The following is a 16,237-nucleotide window of genomic DNA, read 5'->3' as shown; positions in this document are numbered from 1 at the left end:
CACATTCCATTTGTTCTTCTTTATTAATTTATTTTTTCATTCAGGCCCAAACAATACTCCTGGCCTTCTGCAAGTTGTTGAGGTTACAAGGTGAATAATATGGTCTTTGTGAACAGACAGTGTCAGCAGAACATGAGACTTGCTGTGAGAGAGGCAAGAACAGAGAATCTTGGGAATATGTACTTTCAAGAACCAAAAAAAAAAAAGGAGTAGGTCTTATTCCCAAATGAGGAGCCAAGAAATGAATTAATGAAAGAACAAAATCAAAGCTGAAAATATTCTAGAATTAGCTCCACTCACATTTCAACCAGTGAAACCAGTTAGCTGTTTTGTTAACTCCTATTTCTCTTTCACTGTTAGAGCAAAAAACCTTGGTAAACCTGTGTTCATTCCAAAGCAAAGTGTGAGGAGAAAGACGAGGGTGGCATCACTTATCCAAATGCTATTTAGCAATGGATTTTGGAAGAAAGAGTATGTCTGGGAAGTGGCATTGACTAAAAAGGAAATGTGGGACAGTTCTGAAGCCTGCAGAATGATAGCATAGTCATAACAAATACTACCATTTTTTGAGCTCTTTGTGCCAGGTATGATGCTAAGTGCTTTGCAGGAGGTAAGCACTGTTAATTATTCCATTTTAGAGATGACTAGAGTGAGGCTCAGAGCAGACAGAGCAAGGTGATCTAGTTCCCTGGCTGAATGGTGAGTAGAAAAAGGATGACCCGGAGTGGCCCCTCAGGTCAGCACCACGGACAGTGGACCAACTTGCCTGCCAAACCCTGCATGAGATTCTGCAGGGTGAAATTTCACAAGCAGAATATCAGAAGTGTTTTTGAGTGGGTTATTTGTAACATACCCACCCCTCTCCCTAGGATGCATTCTGGTAACGTAACCTTTGTTAAGGACCTGATAGTATGTGTGTGTTGGGTGGCGGGGAGCATCTTGGAATGTAAACGTGTGAAGACAGGATCTGGGAAAGGGTCACATTCTTCTTCATAAAAAAGCAGCAGTGAGAGGTGTGGAAACTATATTAGTTTAAGGAGTGAGAAAGTATGTGTGTTGTCAGAAAGAAGGGGTCCCAAGTCTGGGCAAGGAAGAGAGGGTACCTGGGATAAAGAGAGAGAAATAGGAAATGTTCAAAGAAGTTTCAGTGGGGCATGTGAAGCAAATCTTCATCTTCCCTCCAAATAGTCAGTAAATCCCACACCATTCATTCATTTGCACTGGATTTATTTAGGGGCTTGAAGAGGAGACTGAAAGGGACAGTGAGGCTGGTGTTCCACATGTGAACACATGCAAATTAACATTAACTGGCTGGCAAGTTTTCTCCCCGAGGGCAGTAGTGGAGAGTTTCTAGAGTTTTGTCTCCTGTGTTTCAGCTTGGTCTCCCTAATCAGCTTATCATGCTTTTGAGGGCAGGTATGGTTCCTCTTCTGCCTCTTGACCTCCCAGAGACTGGTACGGTGGTGGGCACGAATCACACACTTAGGATATACTCAGAGTTGATTTGTTTCCTCTGGCTGAGTCCCATTCAGAAAAGAAGCATGAGTTTTTCTCTGCCTACAGCAATCAGAGTTCTCAGGGTTTCCAGGACACTTCGAATTTTAAATATTCCTTCCCCTTGTCACCATAAGTGTACCTTAACTGGTCAGACAATACCTTTGGGTTTCAGGCTCAGAAAAAATTGTTCTAGGATCCATGCTTCCAGGATCAATACAGGAATGTCCTAAGAACTGGAACAGTGTGCTTGTCCTAGGTCACGAGCAAATTCCCAACTTACCAACAATTTGACCTAGCAAGGGCTACATGCGATGCACAGAGAAAGTTTGAGTGTGCCCCCTCCAGTCCCATGGGGACAACTTTTATCCCGATTCAGAGTGTTTTTAGTGAACAACTGACCAAGAAGCCTCCACATCTACCGAAGCACCTTCTTTTACTCAGGCCTGGAGTGTGGTCCAAAACTATGGAGGTGAGGTGGTGGTGAAGGATGTGTTCTCAGAGTCAGGCTTGGAACCTCAATCTCTGTCCCACAGAAACTTCTTTGGGCAATGGGTAAGGTTTAGATGAAAAATGCATTGGGTATTTTGTTGATAAATAGATTTTTGTGACTGGCCTAGGAACCTGGCCACCCACTGTGGTAGGCAGCACAGAAAAATTACTGGCTTTGGAGTCTGACATACCACGGTTTGAATCTTGGCTCCACGGGTACTTGCTATATAAACTTGAGCATGTCATGTTACCTCTCTGAGCCTCAATTTCTTCCTTTGTAAAGTGGGGGCTATTGATAGGTTCTGATGCTTACTGAATTAGTTAGGGTAGGTGACCTTCAGTAACAAAACCCATCAAATCTCAGTGGCTTAACACAATAAAATTTTATTTCTCATTCATGTCACAGTCTAACATAGGTTAGTAGTGGGGTTGGCTCCATGCAGTCATTCAAGGACTCTGGATCCTTCCATTTAGTGGATGCAATTCCCTAGAGCTTGGGAGTTTTCCACTGGGTCCTCTGCAAAAGGCAGGCAGATGAAGGAGGAGAGAGTACACAAAGAGTTGAGCAGGAGGGATTTTTATGATCCAGACTGGGAGGTGGTGCACGTGATTTCCATCTCCGTGCCTTTGTCACGTGGCTGCACCTAATATACGGAAGGCTGAAGAATGACTAACCGTGTGCCTAGGAGGAAAGGGTTACTGATTTGGTGAACAACCAGCCAGAGCCAGCCACTCCTACCTTGTAAGGTTGTAATGAGGTGAGGATGTAATAAAAAAAAAAAGATGCAGGTGGAATGCCTTGATCCCATCTAGCATATAGTAGGACTCAATAAATGTTAGTTCTAATAGCATTGTTTACAAAGGAAAGTGAATTTTGAATTCCAAATAAGCAACTTAGAAAGGACTTCCAAGTCTCCATTCATTCGTTAGATGTGGGCTGCCTTGTCTGTTTGTCCTTGGCTCCCCAGGAATTCTGATTAATTGGCCACCAGGGGTTAAACTATCCTGGCCTCCATTGATCCTCGGCAGCTGGGTATCTTTCTAAGGGCCTTCAGCACTCTCTTTCAGTGCAGTAAATACATCTGGCATTCCCTATTCTGGAAATACAAGCAACTAGTCAATTGAAAACGGCGTCTGCTGATGGTAGCATGACAAGCAATATCCATAACTTCTTGTAATCTCCTTCAGACATCCGCTCGCTCCCATCCAGCCCCACGGAGCACAAAAGGGCTCCTATTATCTTGGCAGCCTTCTGTCGCCAAAAATGCAGATGAACCCTGACCTGATATTCCACTCAACATGCCCTCTGAGCCAAGGGCCTTCTTTGAGTGTTTACCCTGCCAGAATAGCAGATGAGTGGGCCACGGGGAACAGCTTGCAGGAGGCAGGCAGCTGCGGCCCAGTGCAAGAGAGCGCAGGTTTTGCAGTTGGGAATGAGAAGGCTCAGACCTGCAACTTGCTCGCTCCACATCCTTGGAAAACTCACTTTGCCTCTCTTGCCTCAGTTTCCTCACTGGTGTAATGAGGATAAGCACAATGCTTGCTTTATCTATGTCACAGGAGGTGTTGGGGCTCAAATGATGTATCTGAAATGTGCCTACACTACATTCCTGATCAAAAATTACCTAATGGGAATGGGAGGTGGGAACATGTTCCCAGGCAGGTGGGATTGGGATTCAGAGCTGAAAAGACAATCGTCACATCTTAGGCTAAGAGGATGTAGTTGTCCCCCTGTCTCTGGGCAAGCGGCGACAGGAAAGACTCAATTTCTAAGATCTCTAGCTACAATCACCTATCCTGGACCAACCTGGAGGGAGAAGGCAAGAAGGCATAGTGTCATGGCCTGAGAGGGACTGGTGACCTCTCCTCTCCCAGAACAGGCTCCATGAGGGCAGAAATGGGGGATTGCCCACCCAAGGCCAAGAGAACTCAGGTCCCACATCACTGCCGTAATAATGACAGCTCCTTACATTTGAGCCATGTTTTATCCTTTACAAAGCCTTCTTCCAGGATATTCCATGTCCACTCCTCACAGTAACCTTTTAAGCCAGGCATGCATGATCTCCATGAAACTGAGGCTCAGAGATGTTGAGTAATTTGTCCAAGGTCATATAACAAGATCTGATTCCAAAGTTGTTTCTCCGCCCACCATACCACAGCTGTTCTGCCTCTCTGTTCTCAGACACAACCAAGAGAAAAGCTTTCTCTTCTACAGATTAGATATGGACAGATGTGTGCTTGTTAATCCTTTCTGGATTAGAAAATGGGAACACCTCTCTGGTTCGCTGTCTTCTGAGCAGTGCCTGGTACAGTGCCCTCTAAGTGGTTATGAGATGGAAGGCTGAGGGAACCGGTTGGCGGGAAGCATGGAAAGCCTTACGTATTGACCAGAGTTCAGAAATGGATGGTTGACCACTGGTATGGCGCTGTGTGTGCTGAAGGAGGAAAAGTATGAAAGAGGCAGACAAAAAGAGAGCCAGAATGGACACGGCTTTCTCACATCCTGTTTAACATTGAGAAAAATCCAGAGTCCATGAACCCTCCTTTTCCAGGGGGAGAGGACCCAAATGGGCCACAGGGAAATAGGAAGGGGCTCCAAGCAAAGGGTCTCTCTGAGGCCCACAGGGTAGGATCAAAAGCTCTGCTCAAATGGACCTGGGACAGCTAGGCCAAGAAAAGCGACTGCATTGGATCATGCCATTTATAGAGGGCTGATCAGACTCTGGCCCCAGCAGGCGTAGTATATGAACCTGGGAGTCTTCCGTTGTAGCAAACGGGAAGCAGGTCGGAAGTTCCACGCAGGGCGGGTAGAGCATAGCAGGTCAGCACATTGGAAGAGAAAGCCTGAACACATCTCCTAGGGTAGGTAAGAAATCTAGCTCTGAGAATATAATTTAGGGCAGAGCTGGAGGAACCTGAGCTCATTGCGGAACGTAGGTAGCAGCTGCAGAGCCTACGTCCACCCTGGCGATGGGAGGATGGATCATGGAGTCAGAAGGCGCAGCCCATGCAGGTGGCAGCACTAAAGGGAAGGGTAGGAGGGAGGCTTGAAGGAAGAAAGAGGAGAGGCTTTTCCTGAGAGTGGCTGGATGGGAAGATACATTTGCAGGTAGGAAGTGTGTGTGTGTGTGTGTGTGTGTGTGTCAGTGTGAGTGATGGGGAGATTTCATCCCTGAGCCCACTGCAAGATCAGGGCTTTGAGGGCACCCCAACCAAGTGGAGAGTGACCCATCTGCCAAGGAAATGAAGTAGCAGACCTATGATTCCACCAAGGAAGAGACCTGGGCGAGACTCTGTGCAGTGCTCTTCCTGCCTCTCCTCTTCCCCCGGACCCCCTCCTGCTGTGGAGGGGTGGAGGGTATTGCAGGCAGCGGCCTCTGCACAGCCACCCTGCCCTGCACAATTCACAGCCCCAGTGCATCCTCCCTGATGAATGTGACCCAACACTGAAACCCCATCAGTCGCCAGGCAGGAGAGGTCAGGCTCAGCGGCTGCAGACAATGGCCTTATCAGCTGCTACTAGTGAGGGTATAAGCAGGGGATTGGATGGTATCATTCTAATTTACACGGGATTTTGTTTCTTTCCAGGTACTTAGCATGTGGATCTAGGTGATATCAAAGGCAGAGCATTATACAATAAGTAGGCTTAACCTCCATCTCACCCCCTCTCATCCTTCTGTCTCTTCATTGAGGACACAAGGAGCTGTAGCTGGGGTTGCCATAGTGACCAATTAGGATTACTGAGATGTTCTTGCAGAGAAAAAGGGGAGTATCGATTTAACTTTGACAGTGGGGCATCAGGGGAGCAGGGGACCCCAAGGGGGTTCAGCATTAATATGGGCAGAGTGTGTCACCCTCGAGGCCATCCTGGGCTTGCGTTCCTTTTGGGCTGGACTTCATATGTGGTGGACACCATCGGCAGGCCCCTGCCGGTTCACAGCTTAGCATCTCTGTGACAGTTCTGAGGGGCGCATGAGGGTATCTGGGGTGAGGTGGGAGTGATGTCATCCCACCCCAGGAGTCGAAGTGACCCTCAAGAGAAGCTAATTGCTTGGCTCAGTGAGTGGCAGGCTTAGGTACTCAGGTTCGCCTGGGCCATGAGCTTCCAGTTGTCAGTTAACAAGTATTTGAGGGGGTCTGATACACCGCCCTGTGTGGGAGCACACACTGTGGACCCAGACCATTAGGAGCTTTGAATGGGGCAAAACACTTGGGCTCATTATGTGCAAAATCAGCTCTATCTGATTGTTCCCACGTTAGGGACTTGGAACCAAGGGGTTACACAAGGTCCAGGAAGCCTTCCAGCTGGAGCGGGGCTCAAGGCTGTTGTAACGCAGCTCTGTGGCTGTGAAGAAGCCATACACTATAACCGAACCTCAGTTTACCCCCCTGTAAACAAAGGATAATACTAATCTACTGAATAGGAGGGTCATGTAGACTAGAACTTGTATGAGTGACGTGCTGGGTACGTTGTACCTGTGGGAGGCTGAACCAAGAGGGGCTGGGGACTGAGAGCTGGATGAGAAGGAAAGAGAGGGGTGGGAGGTGGACGTTTGGAGACACAAGGGAGGAATTCAGGTGGCTTCTGGATCAAGGAGGGAAAGGACCAAGAGCCCGTGGGCAGAGTGAGAGGAGGGAGGAGAGGAGAGAGCGGCAGAGCCCCTCCTGCCTCTGCTCCCCGCCGGCACCCCACAGGTGGGCCCCAGGGCTCGTAATTAGAGAAAAGCAGGGAAAGAGGACTCAGGAAAAACAGCTTCCCCCCTCCCTACCCCTATCCCTGCCTCTGCAGGATTTAATAACTGCCCTCCTTAAAGATCAGGAGACGTGATTGATTCTGACTCGAGGATTATTAAAATGCTTCCACCAAGCATCTGGCATTAAAAGTTTTAAATCAATTAATCTGTTGTTTGGGGAAGAGCGTTCTGTTAGCACAGCTGCAAGAGGCCATTCAAGTTGCTGTTGGGTTGGGAGAGGCTGTCCTGAGGACGGGCTCAGTCTCCCTTGGGAACTGACACTGACGGGCACCGACGTCAACTGGGCTCCTGGAACTTCTGGCTCCCGAGCCCAGGCATCTCTGACCCAAGTCTCTGTGCATCCAGTTTCTAAGTGGGTCTCTCTCCCATCCCCATAGGGTTGCTGGATAAAATACAGGATGCCCAGTTAAATTTGAATTTCAGACAACAATGAATAATTTTTTTAATATGTCTCTTGCAATTTTCAGGACATACATAGCACAAAATTATTTTATGCATTGTTTATCTAAAATTCAAATTACTTAGGCATTGTATATTTTTATTTGCTAAATCTATCAACCCTGCTCTCCCACCCTGTTTTAGTAGTGGGATATCACAGCTGAAGCAGGGCTCCTGGGTTTGAGCCCTGGACCTGCTATCTACATGCTAAACGTCCTGGGGGGCATTGCTTCCTCTTTCTAGGTCAAGCAAGAAGCAAGCAACCATGAACTCTGGGCACTTAAGCATTTGTGGCACTTACACAGTGGTTTGCCAAATCTCTGATGATAAATCATATGGAAAAATTAGACTCTCAACCAAGAGTCCATGCCTGGCATTGATTTTAGCATTTGGCCCGGGGTGGTTATCTAACCATGAGCTCCTTGATGGTACAGCGATGTCCAGTCCACATTTGCATCCCCAGCACCCACCCAGGGCTGACACACGGCAGACCCTCAATGTAAGTTGCTACAACGAATGATAACGATAATGATAATGATTCCCTGTGTTCTCATCCGGGCTCCTGAGTAACTAAAGTTGTCATTTATAAATGACAAAGGGTTAAGTGTACAGAAATGGCCAGAGTCAGAACCAATCTCAAGCCCATTGGATCAGGCATTGGACGAGGGCCCGGGATCCCTAGGCTCAGACCCTGGAAGCAAATGCCGGTTTTTGCTAATATCTTGTTCCTTTGGCTAAGTCCCCACCCCTCTCTGGGTTCTAGTTTCCTCATCTATAAATCGAGGGAGTCGTGCTTGGGGGTCTTTATAGCCCAGACATTCTGAGACAGCTCCACCGGTACTGGCCTCTGAGCCCAGCTTTGAGTGGATCAGGTTGAATGCTGAATCCTGGGTCTAATCTGAGTTCTGGTGCCTGGTAAGGCCATGCATGGCAGTGCCCGTTTCAGAAATCTGAGGAAGGCCTGGCTGCGTGCTGTCCCCTGGCTTCTGTTCCTGGTGTCTGTTTTGCATTTCAGTTGCCTCTCTGCAAAGGAGGATCAGGCTTTGGCTCTCTTGTCCCCTAAGTAGGAGGGAGAGGGAGGGGACCCCACATTTCCTGACTCTGCATCCCATCCAAACCTCCTTTGACCCTTGGCTGCACCTCGGATATTTCTTTAAGCCTCTGCAGTCGGCCCAGATTTATCCCACCTTGTGTGTCTCATGTAAAATGCATCTCCCAACACTTTGCCAGGTTAAACGATTTAACAGCCGAGGCAGAGAGAATTAGGGGTCCAGGAGCAGAAGGCAATGCCTGCTTTTCAGATGAGATTGGAAAGGAGATGGAGATCGGCGGTGATGATAATCTCTTATTTTAATAATATAAAATAACTGTCCCACTGAATCAGAGTGAGCGATGAATTCCATGGCCCGGGGTTAGAGACAGCCCAGCCTGGAGAAGAGAGCCAGGGGGGATGCAGGATGCCTTTCTTCCCCTCTGTCACTCCCTCTCTCTTGTCTTTCTTTCTCTCTCTCTCTTTTTTTTTTGAGAAAGATCAGCCCTGAGCTAACATCTGCTGCCAATCCTCCTCTTTTTGCTGAGGAAGACTGGCCCTGAGATAACATCTGTGCCCATCTTCCTCTACTTTATATGTGGGACGCCTGCCACAGCATGGCCTGATGAGTGGTGCCATGTCTGCACCCAGGATCGGAACCGGCGAACCCTGGGCAACCGAAGCGGAACGTGTGAACTTAACTGCTGCGTCACTGGGCTGGCCCATTGTCTTTCTCTTTTAAGGGAGATACGTGCCAGCGTCGTCTGTGACTCCTGGATCTGGTAGAACTAAGAATGTGGGTAGCCAGGGAGAGTGGTGGATTTGGGGAGAGAGGGAGTGTATGTGTGAGTGAGAGAGAGAGAGAGAGAGGATGAACAAAAAATAATAAATCTGGGCAAACAGATGTCCAGTTTTCCTTTGTGATCTGTCGATAGGAAATACTCTGATTTGTGACCCTGGAAAGGGGGAACAAGCTGCCCAAAGGCAGGGGCCTGGAAAGATGACCTCTAGGAGATACGGGACTGCTAACTGGGGCATAGAATCATAGGGTGCTTGGTCTGGCCCCAGCAAACCTGCCGGGGGTTAGGGATGACCCCCTCTTCAATCAGTCCTTTAATTGGCAACCACATATCGAATACCTATCATGTGCTGGTCTTCCTGTGGTTGGGCCAGACCAGGGTGGTTTCAAAAGCATCCGGGTGGTGGGGAACAAACTCTGTGGCACATGTTGGCTCAGCAGGGCTCCCCTTCACCACCGGCTGCTAAGAGCCGAGGAGCTGCAGACCTGTCTTCTTCCCTGGGATTAATTCATTACTCCAGCCCTACTCAGATGCCGTCAGGTTCAACGTCAGAATTGAGTATGCAGCTAATGAGTCAAATGTGCTCTCTATCTCTCTCTGTCCAGGGCTCACTCTCTCCCTCTTCTCTCTCTGCAGACAACTGCATGTGTCAGGGGGTTGTATGGGGTGGACCAGCGTCTGTGACTGCCTCAGCCAGTGAGGGGCCTTCCTCCCCTTTCTTAGTAAGTGGGAAGTCTGCTCTATTGACTGAACTGTTTATTGCGGAAAGTCCACTCCCACTGGGGCTCCTGAGACAAGACTCATCAGAGCACGTGGAGAAGTGGGGAGACCTGATGGCAGGGAAAGGCCTGATTCCTGCACTTGGAATCTCTGCTCCTCATTAGTCAACAGCCATTCCTGATAACTCAGTACATGCTGGGTCCACACAAGGCACTAAGGATACGGAGTGGAACAGATTGATTGGTTCTTTTTTTAAAATAAATATTTAGTAAATATCTAAAGAGCCCGTGAGGTGTATTGCTTAGGGTTTGAAGGCTCTGGAATCAGACTTCCTGGGTCTGAATCTGCTGCTGGATCGTTGCGTTAACTTAGGCAAGTTAGTCAGTCTTTTGAGCTCTGTTTCCTTCATCTACAAAATGGGGATAACAAAAAATACCACCTTTATGGGTTGTTATGCACGTTAAACGGGGTCAATACAAGTAAAGCTAGCAAATGCTAAATAAATGTGGTTATTGTTCCTATGTCGGAAGAACTTGGAGTCTCAAAGTCTAAAATAAAACCAGTCAACTGTGAATGGCTGCTTACTATATACCAGGGAATGTGATTGATATCATTAACTCATTTAATCCTCACAACAACCTTATAAGGTAGGTCTCATTATCATTACTACCATTTTATACAGGAGGAAACTGAGACTGAGTTCTCTTCTTGCATAAGGGCACCCAGCTCGTAAACGATGGAGCTGGAATTTGATCTCTGCTCTGCAGATTCCGAGTCTGAACTCTTGGCCACAATTTATGTCTTGGGGAGACAGAACATAGATAATTATAGAAATGGCATCGTGTAATACAGATCCACATACAGCATTGTGAGATCCACAGAGAATAATGTGGCTGCCTCTGTCTAGGGAGGTCAAGGAATGCTCCTGGTGGAGGTAATGTTTGAGCTGGAGGTTGAACAGGCATTCTCTGGGTGTATGGGGTGGGGTAGACAGGCGGCAGAGGGACGGGTGAAGGGCAGAGGACATTTGGTAACTTCCAACCCAAATGGTGGGAGGGAAGCTTAGTTACAGAGAATGCACAGGGGAGGCAGACGATGAATGCGTCCTACAGGGCACTGTCATCTGTGCCAAGGAAGCAGGTTCCATGTGAGGACAATGGAAGTCACTGTGAGTCTGAAACCAGGGAGTGGCATGGATGTGCACTGTAGAAAGCTCTTGCTTCCACTGCACTGTGGAATACAGACTGGGAAGGGGAAAGCTTGAGGCAGAGAGGATGCTTAGGGTGTTGTTACCGCTGTCAACTTGTTGCTCTAGGTAGGCTGGCTCTGCTTCTCACCCAAGGAAACTGGAGGGTCGGGGTAAAAGGAGGAGTGGGGTTTACTGACGGAAAGGGACGTGGTGTCTTCTTCTGATCCTTGGATGGTGGCAGCATCATTCAGCCAAGGAAAGATGCTGTTAGCTCTGAAGGGTGCCTGGAAGCTGATGAGAGTGAGGTGTGGACACAAAGGGTGCAGATCCTTGGGAACTGAATAGGTTTTAACTGGCACTCAGTGATCAGCAAACAAAGTGTATGTAGCAAAGGGGGGTCAGTGGGTGAGAGGACCATTACAGGCTGAGTCAGGAGGGTCTTGAGTGGAAGCAAAGAAAGATCTGCTGGCTCAGTGCAAGGAGGCACAGGCTGGGGTGGGGCAGAGAACAGGGTCCCAATCAAAATGGGCCATGTTTAGCAGAACTAGCAGCAGCTCTGGCACAAAGGGGATATCTAGGGGCCCCAATTCAGAGACAATGCAGGTTCAGGAAGTCACTGAGGATCCCACAGGCCCTGGGAGCAGGGCCAGCCTTAATCTGCTTGGAGAGAAATCCAAGCATCTCTGAAGCATTCAGTGAAGAAAAGGTGAAATGACAAAAAGATACCAGGGCCTGGGGGGACCTCAAGGGCTGTGCCTGCTAAGTCAATATTTTGCTAAATGTTCAATTTGCAATCAGAAACAAGCACTCTGCAAACATGTTTCTTTTTATAGTCCTTGGTATTTTTCTTCTGTTTTCCTTGAAAGGTTCTCCCCACCCCAAGCCCATTGTGCTTGTGTTTGCAGACCTGAGAGGGAGAGATACGCCTCTGTGGCTGGGTGGGGTAGCAGCCATGACCTCACAGTCAAGAAGAGCCAAAGCAGGTATCTGGAACACACAGAGAGATGGAGGCGGGAGGCACAGAGCCAGGTCAGAAAGGGACTGGCCACGTCCATGGCAGCTGTTCCTTCACAGATGGGTGCCATGAAGCTCTAATGGGAATGGCCACATTGGCCAAATAGTTGGAGACCTGTGATGGCTTTCCTTGTCATTCTTTTTTTTTTTTTTTTTTTTTTTTTAAGACAGACATAGCTGTTTAGCCAGAGCTCTTCTACAAAGCTCTTTGAGTCACACTTGAACTTATGTCATAGTCATTGTAGTATATGGCTCACCCTGTACTAGATTGTAAGATTCCTGAAGGCTGTGAGCTTGTTGCACCCAATTTTGCACCCTCCACACACTTAACACAGCACCTTGCCTGTGGAAGGTGATAGACCAAACACCTCGTGAGTGAATTTGAGACCATGGGAAAGTCACAGTCATACCGCTATTTTCAACATGGTGAGTTATAGCAGGGGTGGGTGGGTCCCAAGGACAGGGGTCCAGTCTCCAAGAGGTGCCAGTTAAGAACTATCCTGGGGGCCGGCTCCGTGGCCGAGTGGTTAAGTTTGCATGCTCCGCTGCAGCGGCCCAGGGTTCGGATTCTGGGCGCAGACATAGCACCGCTCGTCAGGCCACGTTGAGGCGGCGTCCCACATCCCACAACTAGAAGGACCTGCAACTAAGATATACAACTGTGTACAGGGGGGGTTTGGGGAGATAAAGCAGAAAAAAAAAAAAAAAAAAGAACTATCCTGGACTCAGATTAGAAGTGTTACAAGTGAGGCCATTAGAATGGGAATCCGGGAATGGGGCCCACTCAGAGGCCCAGTAATTCTACCTGGGCACTCAGGGTGAGGATGGGAGGGGCACCTGGAGACTGGGAACAAGGCAGGGCAACTTGCTAGAGTGGAACAAGATGTAAGAGATTAGTTTACATCTCTATCACCCAGACCACTGCAATAACCTCCCGAGTTTTCTGCTGGTTAGTCTCTCCCCGCTTCCAGACATTTGTCAATTGACTACTATCATCCTTTATCACGCTCTACTTCAAAACCTTTAGCGACTCCTCTTGGCCTCAGAAAGAAGTCCAAACTCCAAAGCCCCAATCTACCTTATTTCCCACTCTCTGCACCCTCCACCCATGCAACATTTCTTGTTTAAGACTGGAGCTTATTTATAACTCCCCCACCCCCAATGCTCTTTGCAATTTCTTGACTAGACACCTTTTCATAGGCCTCATTCTGTCTTACACATACCCACACCTACAACCACATCCGGAGCCCAATTTAAATCTTACCTCTTCCAGGAAGACATTTTTGGCTTCGCCGGCCCACATCCTTTTTAGTCTAACGTCTGTTGAGCATGTGCCATGAGCCAAGCACTCGATGTGTGTTATCTCCTTTAGTCCTTCCGGTAGCCCCATGACTTCAGCTCTGCTGTTAATTCCAAAGGTGAAGTACCTCCCTCAGACTTACATAGCTGCAAGTTCAATGTCGGTATTGAACCTCGTACTTTAAAATCTGAAGCACTGTTCTTAATCCTGTTGTGTACAAAATAATCTGCTGTTCTTTTCACTTTTTTTTTTTTTTGACCCAAGCAGTGCTCAGCCTTCTATTAGATGCCTACCTGCATGCGTCTTCTCGAGCTCACTCCACGTTGGGAGGGGTGTGTTCTGGTGGCTGGGCAGGGTGTAGGGGAGGGGACTTGGCATCCTGTCCCCTGAGAAGGGACTTTAGCGAGGTTCATGTGTTTGTGGCAGTGGCTGGGAAAGGGCTTTCATGCCCTGCATGGGGGTGCAGGGGCAGTGGTGTCTCAGACCTGGACACAGGGCCCTTCCTGTGGGGAGCAGCCCAGGAATGGGCAGGTACCAGCTGAGGCCTGGGCTCTCTTAGGGGGCCTTCCCTCGGTGCCGCCAGGTCCAGCCCTCTGGCCCAGCTCCCTAGAAGATGTCCTTTCTTGCAAGGTCACCTGTGTTACATTGGCTGTGTGCCCCTTGCCTGGCACTGTGCCCTCTCGGCCCATTTCCTGCACTGGGAGCTGGGCCCCTAACCCCTCAGAGGGAGGATCCCCTGAGAGGGTCCTGTGGGGTTGTGGGCTGGAGTTGGCACAGACAGTGTGTGGGGGGAGCAGGTGACTGGGACAGTGGCTGGGTGTGCGGGGGCTGGGGTGGCCTAGTTGTCTTTGTCCTTGGCACCATGTTTGAGGATACGGGTGAACTCCACATAGTTAAAGTTGCCTTTCTTATCAATGGGTGCCTCGCGGTACATCTCGTCCACCTCCTCGTCTGTGAAGCGGTCGCCCATGGTGGTGAGCAACTCCTGAAGGTGGTCCTCATGGATGAAGCCTGAGGCCTCCTCGTCGAAGCAGGTGAAGGCGTTGCGGGTCACGTCCTCGGGGTCTGTGCCGTTCAGCTTCTCCTCAAACATGGTGAAGTTGATGGGCCCTGGGACCTCGCTCATCATGCCCTCCAGGTACTCGTCCGTGGGGTCCTTCCCCATCGAGGCCAGCGTGTCATGCAAGTCCTCCTTGCCAATGAAGCCATCTCAGTTCTGGTCCATCATGTTGAAGGCCTCCTTAAACTCCTGGATCTGGGACTGGTCAAACATCGCGAAGACATTGGATGTGGCCCGCTGTGGCCGCTTCTTAGTGGTCTTGGCCTTGGCTGGTTTGCTGGACATCTTGGCTTCAGGTAGGTGGGAGTTCCTTGGTGCAGAGAAGGCGCTCGCTCGCTTGGTGCGCAGAGCCGGGTGCGGAGCCCGCGGCCCTCTTTTCACTTTTTACGCAAGGAATAAATAACCTTCCCTCCCCTCTGTAACACTGAGGGCTGTGGGTACTATATGAAAATGTGGGGTTTAGGGTTTCTACTTTGGAGGCAGGGTGATATTTTATAAGGATATTGAACTAGGACTCAGGAAACCTGTCTCTTGGCTCTGCTGTTGGGTACATCACTCAACCTTTCTGAGCCTGTTTTTTTCTTTGTTTACAGCAGAAGATAACTCCTATGACTTGGGTCGTAGTGAAGGTCAAATTAAATAAAGTTATGCCATCACTCAGTATGCTGTAAAAGTGAGGTGGGGTTATTCTTATTGCTACTCTCCAAAGATGAGCTATGTCCTGGATAAAATAATAGGCAGTGGACAGAAAGGGTGGTGTCCCCAATGGTAAAAGACACAAGATGAAGGCACACAGCAGACATCTGGAAGATTCCCTACAGTCTATTGGGGTTGGTTAGGTTATCCAATACCAGCAGTCAGATCAAGATGTCTCTGCTAAGAAGTCACAGACAGGGCTGACGGACAGGCTTCATGGCTTTTGTAAAGCGTCTAATATTGGACAATTCTGGGAAGAAGACCCATTGGTTTCATGAGATTCTCAATGGGGTCCATGGTCCCTAGAAGGATGAGAAGAAGGGGGCTTGACCATGGAATCAGGCACAAGATAGCAGCTGGAAAGAGGGTCCTTTTGACTCAGAAATGGAAGTCAGGGATGGGGAGGTAATGGGGGTTACCGGGAGTGGAGCCCCCAGTCTAGCTAATTTGGAGCCCATCTGGCAGGGTCCTGGACAAGTTCACCTCCTTACAGGTCTTACAGGGGGGCATCCTTACAGCTACATATGAAGTCAGATCTGTCCAGAGAAGAGATGGACTTCTGGCAAGCAGTGAGTTTCCTGTCTAGAGGAGTGCACAAGCCCTGAAGGAACCTGGCAGAGTTTTGGAAGGGATTCTAGCATTAGGTGGGCTGCAGGGTTAAGGGGTCCCTATGCTTCCTTAAACCTTTGAATTATTTGTTTCTCTGATTTAAGTGTTATGCAGTGTCAGGATCACTTAGCTGAACACCTGTCCTGTATCTACCTTGGGTTCCTGAATGCCTCAGCCTATCGTGAACTCAATTTTGTATTTCTTAGCTGGTTGCGTCTATGATTGTTTCACAGCTCACAGCAAAGCGATCGACGTGGAAGAGAACAGAGGTTTGGGCTGGGTCTACAAGGCCGTGTCTAAGGAGAAGAAAGCAGTCTTAGTGGAGGTGCCAGATCCCAGAGCAGTGGTTAGATGCTAATGTTAGGCGTTTGGAAAAGACACTTTGCTGTCAAATATATTTGGGAATTCTGGATGAAAGAAAGTTAAACAGTTTTTGTTTACATGCCTATTTATTTTGCTTTTTCAAACCTTGTGACTTTCCAAGAAGGGACCACGATATGCGGCATCTCCCTAGGTTTTTTGAGCATGGAACCTTCTTTTCCACCAAGAGTGATTCCTGAGGCTGATCTTCCAGAGTAAATTAACATTGCCCAAGACAACTTTGTCAGATGCCCCCTGTCTCTTCCGCCTCCCATCTGTCT

At 48.7% G+C, this 16,237-nt stretch overlaps 1 pseudogene; it reads right to left on the bottom strand.

The window, feature by feature from the left end:
* Positions 1-13,561: 13,561 nt before the first annotated feature.
* On the bottom strand, positions 13,562-14,656 carry LOC100062405 (myosin regulatory light chain 2, smooth muscle major isoform pseudogene; annotated as a pseudogene).
* Between the last annotated feature and the right edge of the window lie 1,581 nt (positions 14,657-16,237).

The sequence above is a fragment of the Equus caballus genome, chromosome 7 (genome assembly GCF_041296265.1).
Source record: "Equus caballus isolate H_3958 breed thoroughbred chromosome 7, TB-T2T, whole genome shotgun sequence".
Lineage (NCBI taxonomy): Eukaryota > Metazoa > Chordata > Mammalia > Perissodactyla > Equidae > Equus > Equus caballus.
Note: the sequence above shows the minus strand (reverse complement) of the source record. Positions and strands in the feature narration are given on the sequence as shown.